Below are 20,768 nucleotides of genomic sequence, written 5' to 3' on the forward strand. Positions count from 1 at the left end.
AGTCTCTTAGCCTCCACCTCCTCATCTGTAAAACAGGAGTTATTAATACCCACTTGCAGGATAACAAGGTATGTAATGCATTTAGCATAGATTGGCACAAAGAACGTACTCAGTAAATGGATAAATATTATTTTTATTATTATCATTGTAACATAAAAATGGCATTTTATTCCCACTTTCCAGATAAAGACAGTTTAGATAACTTGCTCAAGAGTTGGTAAGTAGTGGAATGAGATTGAATCAACCTATTTTTTTACTTCATAACTGCTCAGAACCACTAAAGTTTACAATACATGACATTTGAATGGCTGAATCCTATCTAATAAAAGAGTAATATGCAAATTGACCATACCTCCACTACACCACACCCACCAGCCAATAAGGAGTGAGTATGCAAATTAACCCAACCAAGATGGCTATGGCCACGGAGCAAGCAGGAGGCTTGGGTTTCCTGGGTAATGGAGGAAGCCAAGCTTTCAACACACCCTCACTGGCCTAGGCCTCCACTTAAGGCTACAAAATTTCAATTACAGAAGATAAATAAATCCCAGATACCAGGGCCTCCACTTGGGTCACCAGGGGGCGTGGCCAGCCTGCAAACCACCACAGGCCCCTCGTCCAGGCTGCCCCATGCCCCAAGGGAACCCCCACCCTGATCTGGGACACCCTTCAGGGCAAACCAGCTGGCCCCACCCATGCACCAGGCCTCTCTGCTATCTAATAAAAAAGTAATATGCAAATTGACCATCACTCCAACACACAAGATTGCTGCTCCCATGTGGTCAAAGATGGCTGCCCCATGTGGACACAAGATGGCCACCACAAGATGGCTAGCAGGGGAGGGCAGTTGGGAGGGACCAGGCATGCAAGGGAGGGCAGTTGGGGGCAATCAAGCCTGCAGGGGAGGGCAGTTAAGGGTGACCAGGTTGGCAGAGGAGGGAAGTTGGGGGCGATCGAGCCTGCAGGGAAGGGCAGTTGGGGGGGACCCAGGCCTGCAGGAGAGAGTAGTTGGTGGGGACCAGGCCTGCAGGGGAGGGCAGTTAGGGGTGACCAGGCCTGCAGGGGAGGGCAGTTAGGGGTGACCAGGCTGGCAGGGGAGGGCAGTTAGGGGCAAACAGGCTGGCAGGGGAGCAGTTAGGCATCAATCAGGCTGTCAGGGGAGTGGTTATGGGGTGATCAGGCTGGCAGGCAGAAGCAGTTAGAGGTAATTATGAAGGAAGGCAGGCGAGCAGTTGGGAGCCAGCAGTCCTGGATTGTGAGAGGGATGTCCCAGATTGGAGAGGGAGAGGGTGCAGGCTGGGCTGAGGGACACACATCCCCATGCACGAATTTCATGCACTGGGCCTCTAGTGAATAATAAAGGTAAAGAGAAGATGCTAAAAGCTAATGCTATAATCAAAATAAACATGTTTTATATCTCTGGAGAGTTTAAAGTTCTAGCTCAGAAATAGGAAGAAGTGGGGGTCTACATAGCATTTTAATTCCTTCTCCCAATAAAAATTTCTCTCAGTGTAAGAGAAATGAGCACATTGAGTCAAACAGCAGGGTGGCAGTTAGAAGAACAGAACTTAGCTGTTGGACACAAATTCTAGCAAGAAATAAAATACATATCACAAAATCTGGGAAAAGGTGTTTGCAAAAAGACTCAGTAACCTAACCAACAGTGTTTTTAAATGAGATATGAACAAGAGAAAAGTAAATAAATGAAACCACCATGCCACATTCTATGGAGGACAGCAAGTGTGACAAAGAAAGGTGCCATCATGAGAGTACAGCTGCAAGCTTCAAGAAAAGACTGTGAGGAGTGAGTTGGTCACAATCCTCACAGCATCAGGACTGCCAATATGCTACAGGGGAGGTGGTCACGATCATACATGGAACAGAAAGAGGTGAGGTGTGGTATAGTAAAGGAACTGCAAGCAACTCAATATGGTTAGAAGGCAGGATGTATCCAGGGAATTATGGGAAAGAGTCAAGAAGACTGTCAAGATCCAAGGTAGGAATGTCTGGTATTCAATGCCAGAAAACTTGAGTTTTATATTGAAGGAGAGAGCTCTCAAGTTTTAAGGAGGGTAATAACAGGATCAAGTTTGTGTCTTTTTTTGGAGACTGAAATGGAGAGAGACCATGGCAGTTGGCCATGGCAATGGCTGGGATGCATACAAAGTAATTAGGGCAAAAATTATGATGTCCTAAATGCAAGAACTTGCAGGGGAACTGGAAGGAAGGAGGCTGTTTTATGAGCTATTTAGGAAATAAAGGCAATAGACCTGGGTTGTGTGGGAAGCAGGAGAGCTTAGCATTGCAAATGACTCATCGAACTTGAAACATCTGCACTTGCTTTTTTTTTTTCTTGGTCTCAGTTAAAATGTCATTTCTTCAGAGAAATAGTCCCTGACTACCTTATTAAACACACACACACACACACACACACACAACCTTCCAAAGAAAATATGAAATATTGCCATTTGTGGCAACATGGATGAACCTTGAGGAAAGTATGCTAAGCAAAATAAGTCATCAGAAAAGGCTAAGAACCATATGATTTCACTCATAGGCGGGACATAAAACTGAAACTCATAGACACAGACAACAGTATGGTTGTTACCAAAGGGCAGGGGATGAGGGGTAGTAAAGGGTAAATGGGACCAAATATATGGTGACAGAAGATTATTTGATTTGGGGGTGCTGGGCACACAATGCAATGTACAGATCATGTAGCATACAAATGTACACTTGAAACCTATGTAATCTTATTAACCAATGTCACCCCAATGCATTTAATTAAAAAATTAAATTAAAAAGAAAACACCTTTCCCAACATCTGTCTATCACATCACTGTGCTAATGTTTTTCATAATAGCAATCTCAGTCAGGGGTTATTTTATCTATTTGTTTACTAGCCTTTGTCTGCCTTCTCACTAAGTTATAAACTCAATGAAGAGTAACTCAATGTTTGTCTTGTTCATCAATACAGGGCCAGACATGTACTAGGTTCAAAATAAGTGTTAGTTGAGTTCATGTTTCTAACCTGAGCAACTGAGAGGTGGTGGTGCCAATGGCAGAGTTTGAAAATACAGGAGAAATAAGAAATTTTTGTGGGGATGGAGGAGTAAGATGAGGAATTCTTCTTTGAAAGTTTTTAAGTTTTAACTGTCAATTTTAAGTTTTTGGAGAAATTACAATCGGGGATATCTAGTGGCCCACTGATGAAAGGTAATGAAACTTGGGGCACAGATGTGGGCTGGAAATGGGGTTAAGAGCCAACTGTATTTGATAGCAGCACTTGAAACCATTTGTATGACAAGGTGCCGCGCACATTGGTACTGATTCTAGGGCACAAGTGGGAGCTGAAATTGAGCCTGGGTCTGGCTTGCCAAGCTTTGTGCCCTAGAGAAAATCTGACATCCCTGGAGAAAGGAAGTTTGCTTCTTCACCAAAAGGTGGTATTTTCTGGCAAGAAACTGTGATTCCTAGAAAAGCAAGGAGGAGCACCTTTTTCTAACGTGCACAAAAGCATAGTGTAGGCAAAGCAGCGTGCCTGGCTCTGAATGAAAAACACCTAGAAAGAAAGAGGGCAGAATAGCAGGACCTGCCACAGTCTCATTCAGATGGGCTACACCTTGATGTCTGGTTGTGTAGTGCTCAGAATATGAGGAAAGCAGGATGTGGGTTCCTGGGTGTGAGTCCAAATTCCAGCTCCTTTGATTAGTAACTGTCACCCAAAAAAAGTCACTTTACCTCTACACTTGTTTTCTGTTCTTTTTAAAATGGGGGAAATAATGGTGCTTAGCCCATAAGACACTTGAAAATATTTGATGACATAATGTTAGTTATGCATAATAGTCCAGTTTTGGCACAGATCACACCCTAGAAAATGCTGATCATCATTATGATGGCTGTAGTGGACACTGATGCACCATCACCCAGATTCTTCTTTGGGAAGAAAGGAACTTCTCACCCAGTGGAGAGTGTTGCCGACAGAGTTCTTAGCTGTCAGCGTTTACAGAGATGTTCTTGGCTGCAGAGAGCCACCTTCCACAAGGTCACAGACCCTTCCTGGAGCGGCAGGTATCTAATGATTCATCCACATGGGATATAAAGGCCAAGTCCCTTCACCCCAAGTTAAGACAACTCTGAAGGCTTATTCCAGATTTGTAATTGCCCTGAAGGTCAGGTCAGCCTCCATTGAGGCTAGGGAGGGAATAAATAAGTAAGAGAATAGCACACTCAGAGAAAGGAACCATAATTAAGTAGCTATGCTATGCAAGGCTGCAAAGCTCACTAGAGGTCTTTGTTCCATGGGAGAGCCTGAATGACCCACCAGTCACCAAAGTAATAAGGGACACACCGGTGACATGGGTGCCAGTAACTCTAGGAAGTGCAATGGTGGCTCGCCTTTTCATACCAGAGCTGAGAGCTGGAGATTCCATTGTAGATTAGACTCACAAATAGCAGGGTGATGATAAGACCCTGAGACATTGAAGGCCAGATGCCAGAAGCCTGATGGATGCAATTACGGTGAGTGACCGAGTCAGAAGGACAGATGTAGGGTAGGTGTCTGATCTACAGAGGATTATGGAGGAGGTTGATTCTATATGGCATGCCTGGGTAGGGCATGGGTAGGAGAATAAATGGGCAGCCAACAAGGATGCCAGCCAACATACATAATCAAAAGATATAAAAAATAGATGAAATAATACATCACAACAATCAAAAAAGGCAGTAACCCCACTATAAAGTCACAACCCCTTGCACAGTTTCCAGGGTTGAGCCAGGTTTCGGACCTGGATCCATTGACTGAAAGAAAGGGCAGGCCCCAGGAAAAAGGGCCTTTCAATGCCACACAAGTGTACATAATAATTCCCCTCAAAGTGACTATAGCCGTGTACAGTGAAGAAAGGAGATTATCCAAACCTTGAGAGGACTCTTGGACACAGGGTCTAAGTTGACATGGACACCTAGAGATTCAAGGTGGCATCATAATTTATCATTAGTGTGAGGATATAGAAGAGGCAGGCAATAAATGTAGCCTGGACAGGTTTAGGTAACAATGGGCCCCTTGACTCCATGGACCCACCCAGCATTCAAATATGCAATTAGTCTGAAGATACCTAATAGTTGGTACAATTGACACAGAGAGTGTTTGGCCTGTGGGGCAAGTGCTATCATACTGGGGAAGACAAGTGGAAGCCTCTGAAATTGCTCCACAATTTCAGCTAAGATAAGTAAAAAATAATGTCACATTTTAGGAAGAATGGCAGAAATTAGTGCCATTATTAGACCTAAAGGAGGTAAGGATGGTGATTCCCATCATAACAGCATTTAATTCGTAAGTCTGGACCCTATAATGAAACACATGAATGGTGAAGGATGACAGCATGCTATTGCAAACTCAAAAATTAGGAGCCCCAATTGCAGCTGCTATGTTAAATGTGTTATCTATGCTAGAGCAGATTAACACAGCCTCGGATACATGTTATGCAGCTATTTATCTGGCAAATTAATTATTTTTCATTCCTATCAGAAAAGAGGATCATAAATAGTTGCACTCACTTGAACAGACAGCAATATATCTTTGCAGTCTTGCCTTAGGGCTTTGGGGAAGAGACAGACCACAGGGCATCAAATGACCATGAGGCCAGAACTGTCCATCATGACCTGAATTCTGTCAGACTTACCAAGTCATAAAATTGGATGTGCCCAGCAGCAATCTATCTTAAATTGGAAGTGGTACAGCCAGGACTGAGTACAAGTGATTCTGGAATGCACGAACAAGCGTCTAGGGGAGGTAGGACAGATCCACATGTCACCCACCAGTTTTTCTCCAGCACTTCTCCCTCACCTGTACTTCAACACCTGGGGCCCCCTGGGAGATCGCTCATGAGCTCCAAGCTTGCTCTGTCAGCATGCTATATAAGTGAAAGCTGAAAATAAATGGTGGCAGCAATACCACCTCATTCAGAGGTGTCTTTGACAGTAATAAGTCGAAATCCCCCCAATGGGCAGAGCGTTAGGCAGTTTACCAGGTCACCCAATTTGTCAAAAGAGAAGTGGCCTAAGTTAAGAGTATAAGTGGACACGTGGCAAATGTCTTGGCTGGTGAGCATAGGGTCTAAAAAGAGAAAGAATCTTGGGAACAAGGAATTCTAGAGAAAAAGGATTTGAGTACGAGCAAATATTATTATAGTGCAGCTCAGTCTTCCTCTATCAAATTCTCCCTGCCTTCCCCATGTGTTGAAGCCAATAATGCAGTCTAAATAAATCTCTAACTCAGAGTCTGCTCTCTGGGGAACCAAACTGCAAAAATTAACTAAAACATTGAAATCATAACTTTATTTTGTTGTATTTTTAGTGCCTAGTTCTGCCACATATTAGGGTCTTTTTTATTGAATTTATTGGGGTGACATTGGTTCATAAGACCATACAAGTTTCAAGGGTACAATTCAATATTAGTTGAATAAACGATGGAACCTCAAGGAGGCTGATTAGACAAGGTCATCACAGAACTATTTCTGAACTCTGTACCGACCTGTAAATTCTTGATTTCTTGGCTCTAATGCAGGTTTCAGTAGCCTGAGGAAGACATAAAATGGTAAGGGTAAGAGGATTGTTATGACTGCAAACACACACACACACACACACACACACACACACACACACACTAACTCAAATAGACATATCAAAATACACATTTTTGTCTGTATTTTGGACAACTATAATGCAAATTAATAACTTTTAAAATTAACACTAACACAACAATATCATCAAAGAATAGTTAATGAACTTCTATTCTCAGCGAATTGTCATAGAGACAAATAGAATTTCATAGAATATTAGATTTTTTAAACAAAATTTCAAGTTTCTTATTTAATACTAGAAGCCTGATGCACGAAGATTCATGCAAGAATAGGCCTTCCTTTCCCTGGCTGCCGGCACTGCCTTTGCTCTGGCTGGAGCCGCCTTTCTGCTCCAGCCCGGAGCCACCTTTCCACCTTCCCATGCTGCCCAGAGGCCCAGAGCAGCTGGGGTGGTGCGGAATGCCTGCGTCAATGCCACGGTGACAATGCAAGCGTCCGGCCCCACCCCCAGCCGCTCAGTGCCTGTGTATGCAAATTAACCTGCCATCTTTGTTGGGTTAATTTGCATACTCACTCTTGATTGGCTGGGGGTGTCGCAAAGGTATGGTCAATTAGCATATTACTCTTTTATTAGGTAGATTCCTGCCTGAAATTTTTTATGGATGCTTAAATGCAACACATTGCTAACACTGAAAATGTGTTTTTTATTGTGAAGCCAATTTGTTTTCAAATATTCCAAATAATAGAAAAAAATTGTTAAAATATATGTAGTGTTAGTTTCAAAAAGAAAACTGAAAGGAGCTTGAAAAACGTTCTTGGTAAGATTCAATGCCATGTATCATAACATCTTTCCTAAAATGTGAGGAATTCGCTACCAGCCTTTTGTCAGATTCTCTTCCTGACTTGCTCTCATATTCCACTTGTCTGAAGAAAGAACTGAAAGCTCTGCTTGCACCATTTGTGGGATAATGAACATTCTAATTTTTATCAAGATAATTCCCTATGTAGATGAGTCAACACAATTGGGTTGAAAATGAAATTTGAGCTCTCCCACTATTTAATGGAACTGGGTTGGTCCAAATTGGCTGTAGGAAAGTGCCAATGATTTCTGAAGTGTCCACAGACTATGGTGGTAGCAGCAGTAGTGCAGCCTAACTTGGTACTCTAACATACAACTTCATTGTTTGGGACACTGAGGTGACAACATTTTAATAGTCAATTGTAGATGGTAAGTAGTAACTCATATATTCCAATATTTCTTTTATCTGAATCATTGCTACACTTTTAAGGTAATCTCTATTGCTGGTTCATCTTCCATTTATTTGTTTAATTTTTAAAGTATTTAATAATGTTTACAAAATTATAAAACTACTAGAGGTCCCGTGCATGAAATTCGTGCACTGGGAGGGGGTTGTCCCTCAGCCCAGCCTGCACCCTCTCTAATCTGGGACCACTTGGGGGATGTCCAACTGCCAGTTTAGGCCCGATCCCACAGGGATGGGCAGTCAGACATCCCTCTCACAATCCAGGACTGCTGGCTCCCAACTGCTCACCTGCCTGCCAGCCTGATCACCCGCTAACCACTCCCCTGACAGCCTGATCTATACCTAAATGCTCCCCTGCCAGCCCGATTGCCCCCAACTGCCCTCCCCTGCTGGCCTGGTCACCCCCAACTGCCCTCCCCTGCAGGCCTGGTCACCTCTAACTGCCCTCCCCTGCAGGCCTGGTCACCCCTAACTGCCCTCCCCTGCTGGCCTGATCGCCCACAACTACCCTCCCCTACCGACCATCTTGTGGCAGCCATCTTTGACCACATGGGGATGGCCATCTTGTGCGAGGGCATGAGGGTCAATTTGTATATTACCTCTTTATTATATAGGATTACTTATGCACTATAAAAATGCTAAAGATAAAAACTTATAGTCCTCCCCTTCTCTTCCCATTTACATCCACATGCATCATTATGAACAGGTAATCTTTAACTGGAGGAGGGAGATGGAGGTATATAAATATTTTTATATGCATTGAATTTTATATAAAGGACATCATAAAATCATCCAAATTTTATGTCTTTTCAATCTTTTGCTAGATGGTCAGTATTTGGTTTTATTTTGATTTGTAAATTTTCATTTCTGATCTGCTTTTAGTTCTTCTGATGTTAAAACATTAACTATAGAAAAGGAACATAAGTCCCTGTGTCTTGGTTTAGCAATGTTGTATTGAATCTGTTGAGTCTGCAATATGAAAGTGAGGACATTAGTGCACGTATCTCTCTCCTTATTTCTCCCTGAACCTCTACCACCTCACATATTGGGGTTTGTCAATTGTTTTATTACTTTTACTTCAAGTATAACAACATCTACATTTTGGTTGGCAACCACAATCCTCATAGTTCATTAGTCTTTTCTTTCTTGTTATAGCTATCTAATGCCACAGGTCTTCATTTGATTCTCATGTTTAGCTTGATTTTTTCATTAATTACAGCTCAAATATTTGAGAATACAGGGTAGGACAGAAGTAAATTTACAGTTGTGAGAATGAGAAACAGAATTGGTAAGTATTAATTATTGTATTATTTTCCATACCATCTACTGTAAACCTACTTTGTCTCACCCTGTATATTTGTTTTGTCTTTATTAATAAACAACTTGGCTTAAAACAGATTCTTGGTTTACCCTTTATTCTCTCTTCTCAGACCACTAAAGATATTGCTCCAATATTTTCAAACTTTGAGGCCAATCTCATTTTCTTTCCAAGTGTCACTACTTACTTTTTCTTCCTACCTAGATATCAATACAGCTCTTTTAAATTTTTCTTGAGGTTTGTTGCTAGCAGACCATGCCTTAGGGTTTATTTAAAAATATCATTTTGTTGTTGTTGCTTTTGGAACAAACTAAGGTGAGGGGATAACAAACTTTCTTGAAGATCAGAAGATCTGATCTCTAGAACTTGATATAAATATATATCTTTGTTTGTGGGGGAGTGGAGGGATTGAGCAAAAAAAGAAAAAAAGAGAGAGAGAACTCATAGACATGGACAACAGTGTGGAGATTACAGGGGAGGGGTAGAGGTGGAAGAGGACAGAGGGAATAAATAAAATGGGGGGGGGGAAATTACAAAAAAAATATATAGATTACTTTGGATCACTCATTGATGCTCTCTGGGACTTAATTTCCAGATAGTAATATAGGAGAAAAGATAACACTATCTCTATCAAATCTTCTGGTTCCCCAATCCAATGATGCCTATTCAGATTCATAGCTTTATACAATATTTGCTAAGTCACTGCAATCCTTGATAAGCTGAGAGTATTATAAGAAACGTAAATTAATTATAATAAAGAAGAGAGAAAAGATGTGGACATCTCTTTAACTCTTCCTCCTTGCTACATGTTCAATGGGTTCCACTAAACATAAATAAATGTTTGTTAGAAAGGTATGGAAGAATTACTAGGAGAAAAACAGCAGTCAAAGCTTCAGGCTTTTTTTCTCAGGGTCTATGCCCACCCTGGCTTGGAGGCTTCATAGTGAGTTGGAAGGGCACTGGGTTCTGGTCTTATTAATGTCACTGACTCATTGGTATGAGTTTGGGCAATTGATCCAGGTAAACCCAAATGTGAATCCTACCTTTGCCATTTCTTAGCTGTGTGCTATTGAGAGAATTATAAAGCTTTACTTACCCCCTGTTTCCTTGCATGTAAAATGACAATAATTATTCCTACTTTCTAGTGGTGTTTGGGGTATTAAATGAAGCATATTTATTTAAATGATGCTTAGTTCCCTACCTTCCAGCCACTTTCTCTCTGAACTATCTTCTCATGTTAACATTCTATTAGTCTAATTAAATTCTGGATAATGTAGTATATTATTCATTTCCCCCCTATTTCTCTGTGATATTTTTGTAAGGTACTTGCCATTATAGCTTGGGTGTAAAATTTTTCTATTACTTGGAAATCTCATTTTTAATGAAATATTTGCTGAAGACCCATTTATAGTTCCTAATTAGGCATGGCAAATGTATCCCTGAGACCACCATTTAGTAATTGCAAAATAGATATTGTAAAAATACATACAGAGAAAGAAAACTGTCTGAGAGCAGTCAGAATCTCCTCTTTTCTCTTCCTAGCAGAGTCTTTAGATTTGGGGAATTCTCTGGGGTCAAAAGGAAATTAGCTGCATGAAAAGAACTTTGACACTTTATTTCTAAATAATCCACCTGAAGAATCTGAATTTGACATGAAATCTTACTCAGTTAAAGAAAAGAACAAGTTAAATATAGCATTTCATAAATAACAAACAGGTGCTGGTGACTACGCTGTATTCTAGGTCTGTTAAAAATGCAAAAGAGAAATAAAATATATGCTTAACTGCTTTAACTCTTTTAATTTTGTCTCCTGAAGCTATATATCACCTGGCTTGGTGATTGATGATATCATTTAAATTCAATTCTCAAAAAAAAAATAGTCTATTAGATCACAAATAAAATTGTCATATTTTTCACTTACAAAAAGCAAAGGTAAGATATGAATAAATTACTAGTCTAACATCTCCCCTCAGGGGACCTTCCATTATTATTATATTTTTTTTAAGTAATGAGCGGTGTGGTGGAATCAACATTGAAATCCGCTCTATTTATTAGCAGTGCAACCTTGGGCAAACTGCTCAACCTCCTTGGGGCTTCATTCTCTTGTCTCTATAGTAGGGGTTAAAAAAACCCTCAAAGGGTTGTTTTAAAGACCACATTAAGAGAACAACCTTGTAATGGCACTGTAAAACAAAATGACATCATTAATAATAGTTAATCCTACATAATAATCCTATATAATAAAGAGGTAATATGCAAATTGACCATCACTCCAACACACAAGATGGCCACCTCCATATGGACAGAAGATGGCTGCCACAAGATGGCTGACAGGGGAGGGCAGTTGGGAGGAACCAGGCCTGCAGGGGAGGTCAGTTTGAGGGGACCAGGCTTGCAGAGGAGGGCAGTTAGGGGCAATTGGGCTGGCAGGGGAGCAGTTAGATGTCAATCAGGCTGGCAAAGAAGTGGTTATGGGGTGATCAGGCTGGCAGGCAGAAGTGGTTAGGGGCAATCAGGCAGGCAGGCAGGTGAGAGGTTGGGAGCCAGCAGTCCTGTATTGTGAGAGGGAAGTTGGACATCCCTCAAGGCGTCCCAGATTGAAGAGGGTGCAGGCTGGGCTGAGGGACACCCCCCCCCCCATGCACAAATTTCGTGCACTGGGCCTTTAGTAATTAAAATAAAATCCTGGCATCTTTGTTTGCTATCTCATTTCCTCACAACCCAAAATCTAGAAGATTATTATTTTTCCTCTTTGTTCAATTTATAGGGGAAGGTATGCATTTTGAGAAACTATCCCATTCTTCTTGGTTTCACCTCCAAATTTAAAGCATTCATAAGTACCCATCTAATCAAATCAACACATCTTTGTTGAGGCTCTACATGTGCAATGCATTGCATTGGGTGAAAGGAGACAAGAAATGCAGCCCATGTTAGTGTGTGGGACTGAATGAAAAAATAACAGTAAGCATAGCTTGCCTTCACTGTAGGTGGTGATGAACATTTGAATCATCCTTCTAAAAGGATTTAACCTTCTCTTCTCTAACCCTCTGTGTTGAATATATTCCTTGTACTCCCACAGCCTCATCTCCCTGCTTTGCCATCTTGTTCTGTGCCCTCTGGAGGTCTGTCTGGTTGTCTACATTGGAGGCCTCCCTTGCTCTGGTGGCCTTCAGTGCATGGGAAACCCCACAACAGGAGAATGAAAAGGAAAAGAGGGTGAGGCTGGGGTGAAGGTCACAGCTTCTTCTCTGTTTGTATCTGGGGATTACTTTTTCAAACATTCTTGCTAACATAGGGGTATTAATGATGTCTGGGCACTATACTTCCCTTCATGTTTCTCCTTCACCCTCTGTAACTTTATAAATACTCCCTTTAGTAAAATCTTTTCAAATTACTTAATTTAATAGCTTTCTATTTGCTGCCAAGACCCTGACCAACACACCCTCCTACCCGCAAATCCCCACCAACCTCTACCTCTTCCCCACTTCCAAATCTAGGTCCTGCTTGGCTTGGTATCTCCAAGCAAGTGTTTCTCAGACTTAAGAACTTGCTGACCCCAAAAATACATTTGCAACCTCTCAGAAGTCCATGGACATCAATGTGAAAAGCATTGGTCTGCCCAGTATTCAATCCCCACCCCCCAAGATAAGAACCCCATAGTTTAAATCTTTTTCTATTTAAAGGAGTCTGATCACATTAGAAAGGAGTCAAAATAACAATTACATATTATTGTTTGTTTCTATAATTTACTAGAGGCTCAGCGCACGAAATCATGTGGGTAGGGTCCCTAGGCCTAGCCTCCATCTTCTGCCCGTTCACCAGTCCCCAGACCAAATGCTGCCTCCCCCACAGGGCTGTCAGGCCATTGAGATCACCAGCTCATCCCTGACTGCTCGGGGACTCAGGCCTGTGGGAAAGCAGGCACTGGCAACTTCACCTCCATGTGTGTGCGCCGGCCCGCCGCTGATGGAACATGCCTTGGGGCTGCTTACGTGGGCATCACTGCCACTGCCGCTGCTGCCACTGCTGGGGCTTGAGGCATTGACAGAAGCTGCGGGGCGCGCCCGCAACCCACCTGCCCCAGCTTGAGCAGCCCTGAGCAGCCAACACATTCCATCAGCGGCCGGCCAGGCTCACGTGCATGGAGGTGAAGTTGCCGGTGCCTGATTTCTCACAGGCCTGAGCCCCTGAGCAGCCGGGGATGAGCTGATGATCCCAATGGCCTGACAGCCAGCCTGATCCTCCCGCCACCCACCCCGATTCCCCCGTTCACCATCGCTGATCTATCAGAGCCTGCGGGCCGGGGGCAGGGACCAAGAGGTCAGCCGTTCAGCCCTCTCGCCAGTCCCCAGTCCTGCCCCGCCCCGCTCGTGGGCCAGGGGGTGAAGGGGAGGGACCGAGAGGTGGTCAATGCCACCTCATGGTGACCGGTCGTTTGGTCGTCCTGGTCGTCACAGACACGGGCTTTTTATGTATATAGATTACATATTACAAAATCCCAATGGTCTATAAGACCTACAGTTCTTAGAACTAATAAATAATCAAAAAGACAGGTTAATCCAGTGTTTTCATTTTATAAATGAATGAACTGAGATTTAGAGAAGTTAAGTGATTTTCTCAAGGCCATACAGCTTTCACTGACCAAAGTTACAATCTGCTCCTTGAGTTCTAATCCAATGCTATTTTCTGCCCAATACCTTACCCAATTTACACTATCTTATATAGAAAATAATGAGAAATAAAATGTTCTGTGCCTGAATAGGAACACTTTTCTAAGAATCTGTTCCTAAAAGCAGAGGAGAAATGATAGGCTTTGAGATATTAGGGGTAGAAGATATCTTTAGACTCTCCCTGACTTTCAAGACAGGGAATCTGAGCCCCAGTTAAGATCCATATCTTGTGCTCCTCATATTTCCTGAAGTATTTCCATAGCATTTCCCCCCCATCACTTTCAGGATCTCTAAGGGGACTCTGAATAATTTCATACCCAGAGTATCTTCAAAAATCTATCATTTTTCCTGATGATAGAATTTTAAGACTCAAAGAGATAGTAAGACATAGAATAGTGAAAAAGCAAAATATGCTATCTGATAAAGGATAGCACAAGAACTAACCTATAAATTGAAATATGAATTAGTTAGCAGTTTCCTTTATACTACCTCGATGGCAACTGACAAAGGCTTGCTGAAGAGGACATACTTGCCTGTGAGCCCACAAAGTCAAGATCTATGGCAATGCACTGTTCAGTCAGCATGTATCTAGTGGTAACATTTACATGGGATACCATCACCTTTGCAAGCCATTCGAGATAAAGTTTTCAATCTCTGTCTGGGGAAGGCGTGACTGCCATTCGATCCACAGGAACATGTCAAAAGATAGTATTAACACTGAGCAGACATCATTTTTCATCTTAAAGAGGGTATTAAATAATCATAGTAAATTCATACAGGTGAGCCTCCATGTACTGGCCATAAAACAGCACATTGTTCAGGTTGAATTCTTTTATGTATGCTTATTCTGTGAGTCAATTGGCCAATAACTTTGCCAAGTTGTTAATATCTATATTGGGGAAGGCCATGAAATTGAGGTCCATGGCTACCACTATGATAAAATCAACTCCAATTTCCTTCTACTACCATTATCAGTGGGTATATTGGAATTTGAACAGAGATACTTGAGATTTGTCCTGAGATGTCCATTTCAGAAAACCCAGGGCTAGTATCTGGTCAATACCCTTTGCTCAGCTCTAGAGCAGAAAAACCTTTTACAACACAGGCATTTTGCTCAGTCAAATTATGTAGAATTTCTTTATTAAAACAAGAGATGGGAGGGAGAAACAGAGGTGAGGTATTTCCAAGCCAGAGATTCTACTGAGGAAATTCATGGATGAGGATGATCCTCTAGTTTAGGAGTGCAACACACAAGGTAGAGCAAAAGTAGGTTTACAGTTGTGAGTATGGGAAGTGCAGTCTATTCTTGTATTATTATTTATTCATTATTGCATTATTTTCCATATGAACAATTGTAAACTTACTTCTGCCCCACCCTTTATGTCTCTGGCATGGTCTATGGATTTACAACAGCTAAACGTAATCCATTGAGGTTTGCTGCAGAATAATCTAGACTTTTGCGTCTCACAGAAACACATTTCTGCCCTTCTCCTACTCCATCTCCATCTCCAATGGCAGTATTATGACTCTCTGAGACTTCTCTGGCCAAGAGAGGGTTCTTTATCTTTTAGGGTGGCGGAGGGTTTCTCAGACCTGTCCTTCCGTTTGACAGCTCTAAATTGTCTGCAAAGCTAGAGAGAGTGCAGGGGTGCATCCCATGAAACCTGCAGGAGTGTTTCATCCAATTTAGTCAGAGTGAGGTGCTTGAACTCAGTCCTGGGTCTGAAATCTGGTTTAATGCTGGCCCAATTCACTAACCTTTCCGAGGATTGGTACTATAAAATAGAATACACATATTTATGCAGCAGGGTGGATGAAGGGTTAAAGGGAGAATATATGAGGCTTACACTATCATTTAGCTTCAGCCCTGGGGTGTAGCCAAAATCTGGTACTCGGCTTCACCTTTGCCCTTGATCTTTGGAAGATTTAATAAACAATTTACCTACTTCATCATCATTTCTGGAATCCCCCACCTCAACAGCATCAATGATTGTGGGTTCTCACCAGCCACACAAGATCAATACAACACATGACAATATTGGCAATAAAAGCAAGGGGTTTGATTAGGATACAACATCAATCTAAGAATATTCAGCTTCTACTATATGTAAGTTATTCCTGACCCTGCTTTATCTTTCTACTTTGTCCTTATCACTACTTAACTTATTAATATAATAACATTTATATTTTCTATACTAGAGGCCCGTTGCATGAAATTCGTGCACGGAGAGGGGGTGTCCCTCAGCCCAGCCTGTACCCTCTCCAATCTGGGACCCCTCGAGGGATGTCCAACTGCCCGTTTAGGGGATCGGGCCTAAACGGGCAGTCGGACATCCCTCTCACAATCCAGGACTGCTGGCTCCCAACTGCTCGCCTGCCTGCCTTCCTGATTGCCCCTAACCGCTTCTGCCTGCCAGCCTGATCACCCCCTAACCACTCCCATGCCAGCCTGATTGATGCCTAACTGCTCCCCTGCCAGCCTGTTTGCCCCCAACTTACCTCCTCTGCCAGCCTGGTCACCCTTAACTGCCCTCCCCTCCAGGGTTGATTGCCTTCAACTTCCCTCCCTTGCAGGCCTGGGTCCCTCTCAACTGCCCTCCCTTGCAGGTCTGGTGCCTCCCAACTGCCCTCCCCTGCTGGCCATCTTGTGGTGGCCATCTTGTGTCCACATGGGAGCAGGATCTTTGACCACATGGGGGCAGCCATATTGTGTGTTGGAGTGATGGTCAATCTGCATATTACTCTTTTATTAGATAGGATAGAGGCCTGGTGCAGGGGTGGGGGCCAGCTGTTTTGCCCTGAAGAGTGTCCCGGATCAGGATGGGGTTCCCTTGGGGCATGGGGCAGCCTGAGCAAGGGGCCTGTGGTGGTTTGCAGGCCAGCCACGCCCCTGGCGACCCAAGAGGAGGCCCTGGTATCTGGAATTTATTTACCTTCTACAATTGAAAATTTGTAGCCTGGAGCCAAGCCAAGCCTCCTGCTCGCTCCGTGCCCGGAAGCCATTTCTGTTGGGGTTAATTCACCTTCTATAATTGAAACTTTGTAGCCCTAAACAAAGGCCTGGGCCTGGCCAGGGTGTGTGGAAAGCTTTGCTTTCTCCATTGCTGGGGGCAACCCTGGCCTGCTCTCTTCAGCTCTGTGGCTGCCGCCATTTCTGTTAAGATTTGTTTACCTTCTAATTGAAACTTTGTAGCTTGAGTGGAGGCTTAGGCCTAGCAAGGGCAGGCGGAAAGCTTGGCTTCCTCCATTGCCTGCGAAACCTTGCTCTCTGTGGCTGTAGCCATCTTGGTTGGGTTTATTTGCACACTCGCCTGATTGGCTGGTGGGCATGGCTGGTGGGCGTGGCTTAGGTGTAGTGAAGGTGCGGTCAATTTGTATATTACCCTTTTATTAGATAGGATATTGTCTGTCTCCCTAACTAGTATCTAAGCTACATCAAGGCAGGAATTTCATTTGTTTTGTTCACTGCAGTGTCCCTGGTGCCTAGAATAGTGCCAGCCTCTCCATAGGCCCTCAATAAATTATTGTTGGATGGATGGATGGATGGATGGATGGATGGATGGATGAATGGATGGACAGATGGATGGATGAGTATGCAACAGATTCTAATCTCTACCTTCATACTTGGGTCTGCAAGAACAATCCTTTTCTTTGTGTTTCTTTAATTTATGAGAGCTGATCTTCACCAGATTAGCAGTGTGCGGTCCAGCCCCATTTTTCTACGGTGGGGTCATCCATCTCACCTAAAGTCTGGAGCCTTACACAGTGTCAAGGTGACAGAGGGTGGGCACCACATCCTTGCAGTCATCTTTCTATGCTGACTCCCACAGAAATATCCCCTCTTGCTGCCTCTGAGTTATGCTTCTTGCTCCCCCAGAGTTCTTTGGATTTAGTAGCTCTCTCTCAGAGTATCTCAGATCCATTCTGGACACAGTAATTTCTCTTCTGGAGTCCTGTCACTTATCCAGGACTCAGCACAGGCAAGGGCTCAGAGACCCTCTGTTGTCAGATCCTTCACACTCATCTGGGCTTTCCTGGGGGTCCACCCATCTTGGCCTGGGGCTGGGCCCAGAGAGCAGGACACACAGAACTTGTTTCTTAGGGACTCCTCAATGCTTCTTGTCAGACTGTCTTCTCTCTCTACTGATAGATATTTTTTCCAGTCTTCATTGAAAAGTTTGAGAATCTTCTCAGAGACTGTGCTTTTGAAACTCAAAAGCCAGGAAAACATCCTTTTCTTTCTCTGTGTAGCCTTTTCTTTATTCTTTTGAACCAGTAAACATAAACAAGTTTAGTTAGTCAAATGTGGGAGAAAGGTCAAGGGATAAAAGAAAATCTGTGGAAAAAAGTTATTAGCATTTCTAAAACTTCATACCACACACTAATGTACATGCATGCGCATATGCACACACACACACACACACAATGAGTAAATTAAAAAACACCAGTCTAACTGCTTAAGCCTCCCAGTGAAAATCTCCAGTCCTCTCTTCCTTGGGAAATTACAGATCAATTTATAGAAGAGTTTTCAAACCCTCATTCTAATAAGCTTGTCTAGGTCATGCCAACAATGTCTATAAATAGATACAGTAATAAACTCCTAACATCTGGGCACAGAAAGCACCATGTCGGGTAGCAGGCCCAATACTCATTCACCCCAACCTGCTTACCATCACCTCTTCTGAGAAGCCCTTCCTGGTCAATCCATAAAATGGTCACCAGTCCTTCAAGGTATCCTGTTGCAATTCAATTGTTATGCTGCAAGTTGCTGAAAATATTTAAGAACAATGGTTCAAACAAAATATATGTTTATTTTTCCCCTATGTAAATGAAATTTTAAGGTAAGAAGCCCAAAGCTGGAGGCTGGCCTCATGGTCACCAATATCTAGACACAGTGGTCAATCTGCTTTCCTTCTGACCTATTCTCTCCCTACTGGCTTTCACCTCCATTTCAAGATGGATGTTCAAACTCCAGCTACCACATTCCAGAGAGCAGAGAAAGACAAGAGACAGCAAAGGAATGTCCTTTTATCTTAGGAAGCATCCCAGATTTTGCACACAGAACTTCTGCTTATCACCCATTGGTTATAAGTTAATTGCAAGGACACATCTACCTGTAAAGTGGAATTGGTAAATAGTATTTTAGCTAAAGGGCAATGCTTCTGACAAAATTTGGGGTTCTTAGTTGTAAGAAAGAAGATACAGTAGAAGGCATTGCAGTTTCTTCCACTCCTTTAAGAGGTTACCACACTTGTTTACCTGTCTTTTCAAGCAGCTGGTAAGTTCTTTGAAAAGCTAAAATAAGTTCTAAGGGGCCTAATAGGAATTACACTCAATAAATGTTTACTAATAAAGGTGAATTTGAAGCACCTGCAATGTACCAGGCACTTGATATATGTGATCTCTAGTTCTTTCTTAATTAAAATATAAAACAAAACCTTTTTTAAAAAAGTACACTTAAAAAAGAACTTGTTTCAATCCCATTTCATGAAAAAGTAGAGGCCTGGTGCATGAAATTCATGTACTCAGGGGGGTGCCTCAGCTCAGCCTGTGCCCTCTCGTAGTCAGGGAACCCTCGGGGGACATCTTTAGTGCGGCCACGGGGGCAGGAGAGACATCTGCCACCATGCCGCTGCCCGACTTCTGGCTGAGCGATTCTGACCACCTGTGTTGAGCATCTGTCCCCTGGTGGTCAGTGCACGCCATAGTGACTGGTCATTCTGCCATTCGGTCACTTTGCATACTAGCCTTTTATTATATAGGATAGAAATCAGGCTCATAAATATTAAGTAACTTACCCAGACCTTCTATCCTGTGGGTGGCAGAGTTTAAGAGTTTGCACTTAAAGAAAGTGCTGCCTGACTCCAGTCACACTCTTTTTACTATGTGGGCCCCCCTATCTGCTGCTTCTATGGTTTCCTTCCCTGCCATTAATGTGACAGTTCCAGGGAGCAACATGGGTTTCTGAACCTTGGTTTATTGACCCATATCATGGCCACTCTCGTGGGAAAAATCACAGGTAAGAACAATGTGTCCTGGTCTCTTGAGAGTGAACGCTTGGTACATCTCTTTTATTTACCACGAAATGCCTTCCCCATTTGATCTCACATTTTACCATTTACTCCAACTGTTCCTTCACTCCTAGCCCTACTCCAAGAGCCAACTGATAAGACTATCCTCTGCTCTGCCTGGATGACTGCTTATTTCCTTTGTATAGATTTTTGCTCATCCTATATCTCAAGATAAGGAGGGACTCAGTACCTAGACCACCAAGAGTGATGCTTACAGAGTTCATCCTTATCTCAGATTCCTGCCTCACAGTCAGACTCTGATTGCTGTCCTTGGCTCTCACCATTACTGTGGTCACAAAAACATAGATCTTCACAGTCTCCTCCTCTCCATCTTAATAGTGCCTTAAAATAGCTTACTATCTAAAACCCCTTCCCACACATCCACTGATGCAGTATGTTCTATTTCTATTAATATAACACAAATTATTCCTAAGCATATGTTACCACATAATTATATCTTTATAAGCCCTCTAACCAAATACATTTTATATACTTATTAATTAAACTCATAAAAGTCCCCACAAAATTTCATAATAATCTGTATTACATGTCATATTACACTATTTTGCCTTTCAAACAGAGAAATTCTTAAACACTGTTAGCATATGACTATACAACTAAAATTATCCACAGATCAAGATTAGAATGCAAGGCCTTTGGAGAAATGGACTAATTATATGTCTTAAATGTCCAGATTCTCTGGCCCTCACCTTGCCATGTATCATATCGACCATCACCTAATTCTCAGAATGATCTATATGGACAAACAATGTCTACAGCCAGTGAATAAGGCCCCAGCTCTAACTGTCCATTGGATTATATTCAGCAGCATATTATATTCTCCTAAGAAAGTAATACTGTAG

The sequence above is a fragment of the Eptesicus fuscus genome, chromosome 9, assembly GCF_027574615.1.
Source record: "Eptesicus fuscus isolate TK198812 chromosome 9, DD_ASM_mEF_20220401, whole genome shotgun sequence".
In the NCBI taxonomy this organism is placed as follows: Eukaryota; Metazoa; Chordata; class Mammalia; order Chiroptera; family Vespertilionidae; genus Eptesicus; species Eptesicus fuscus.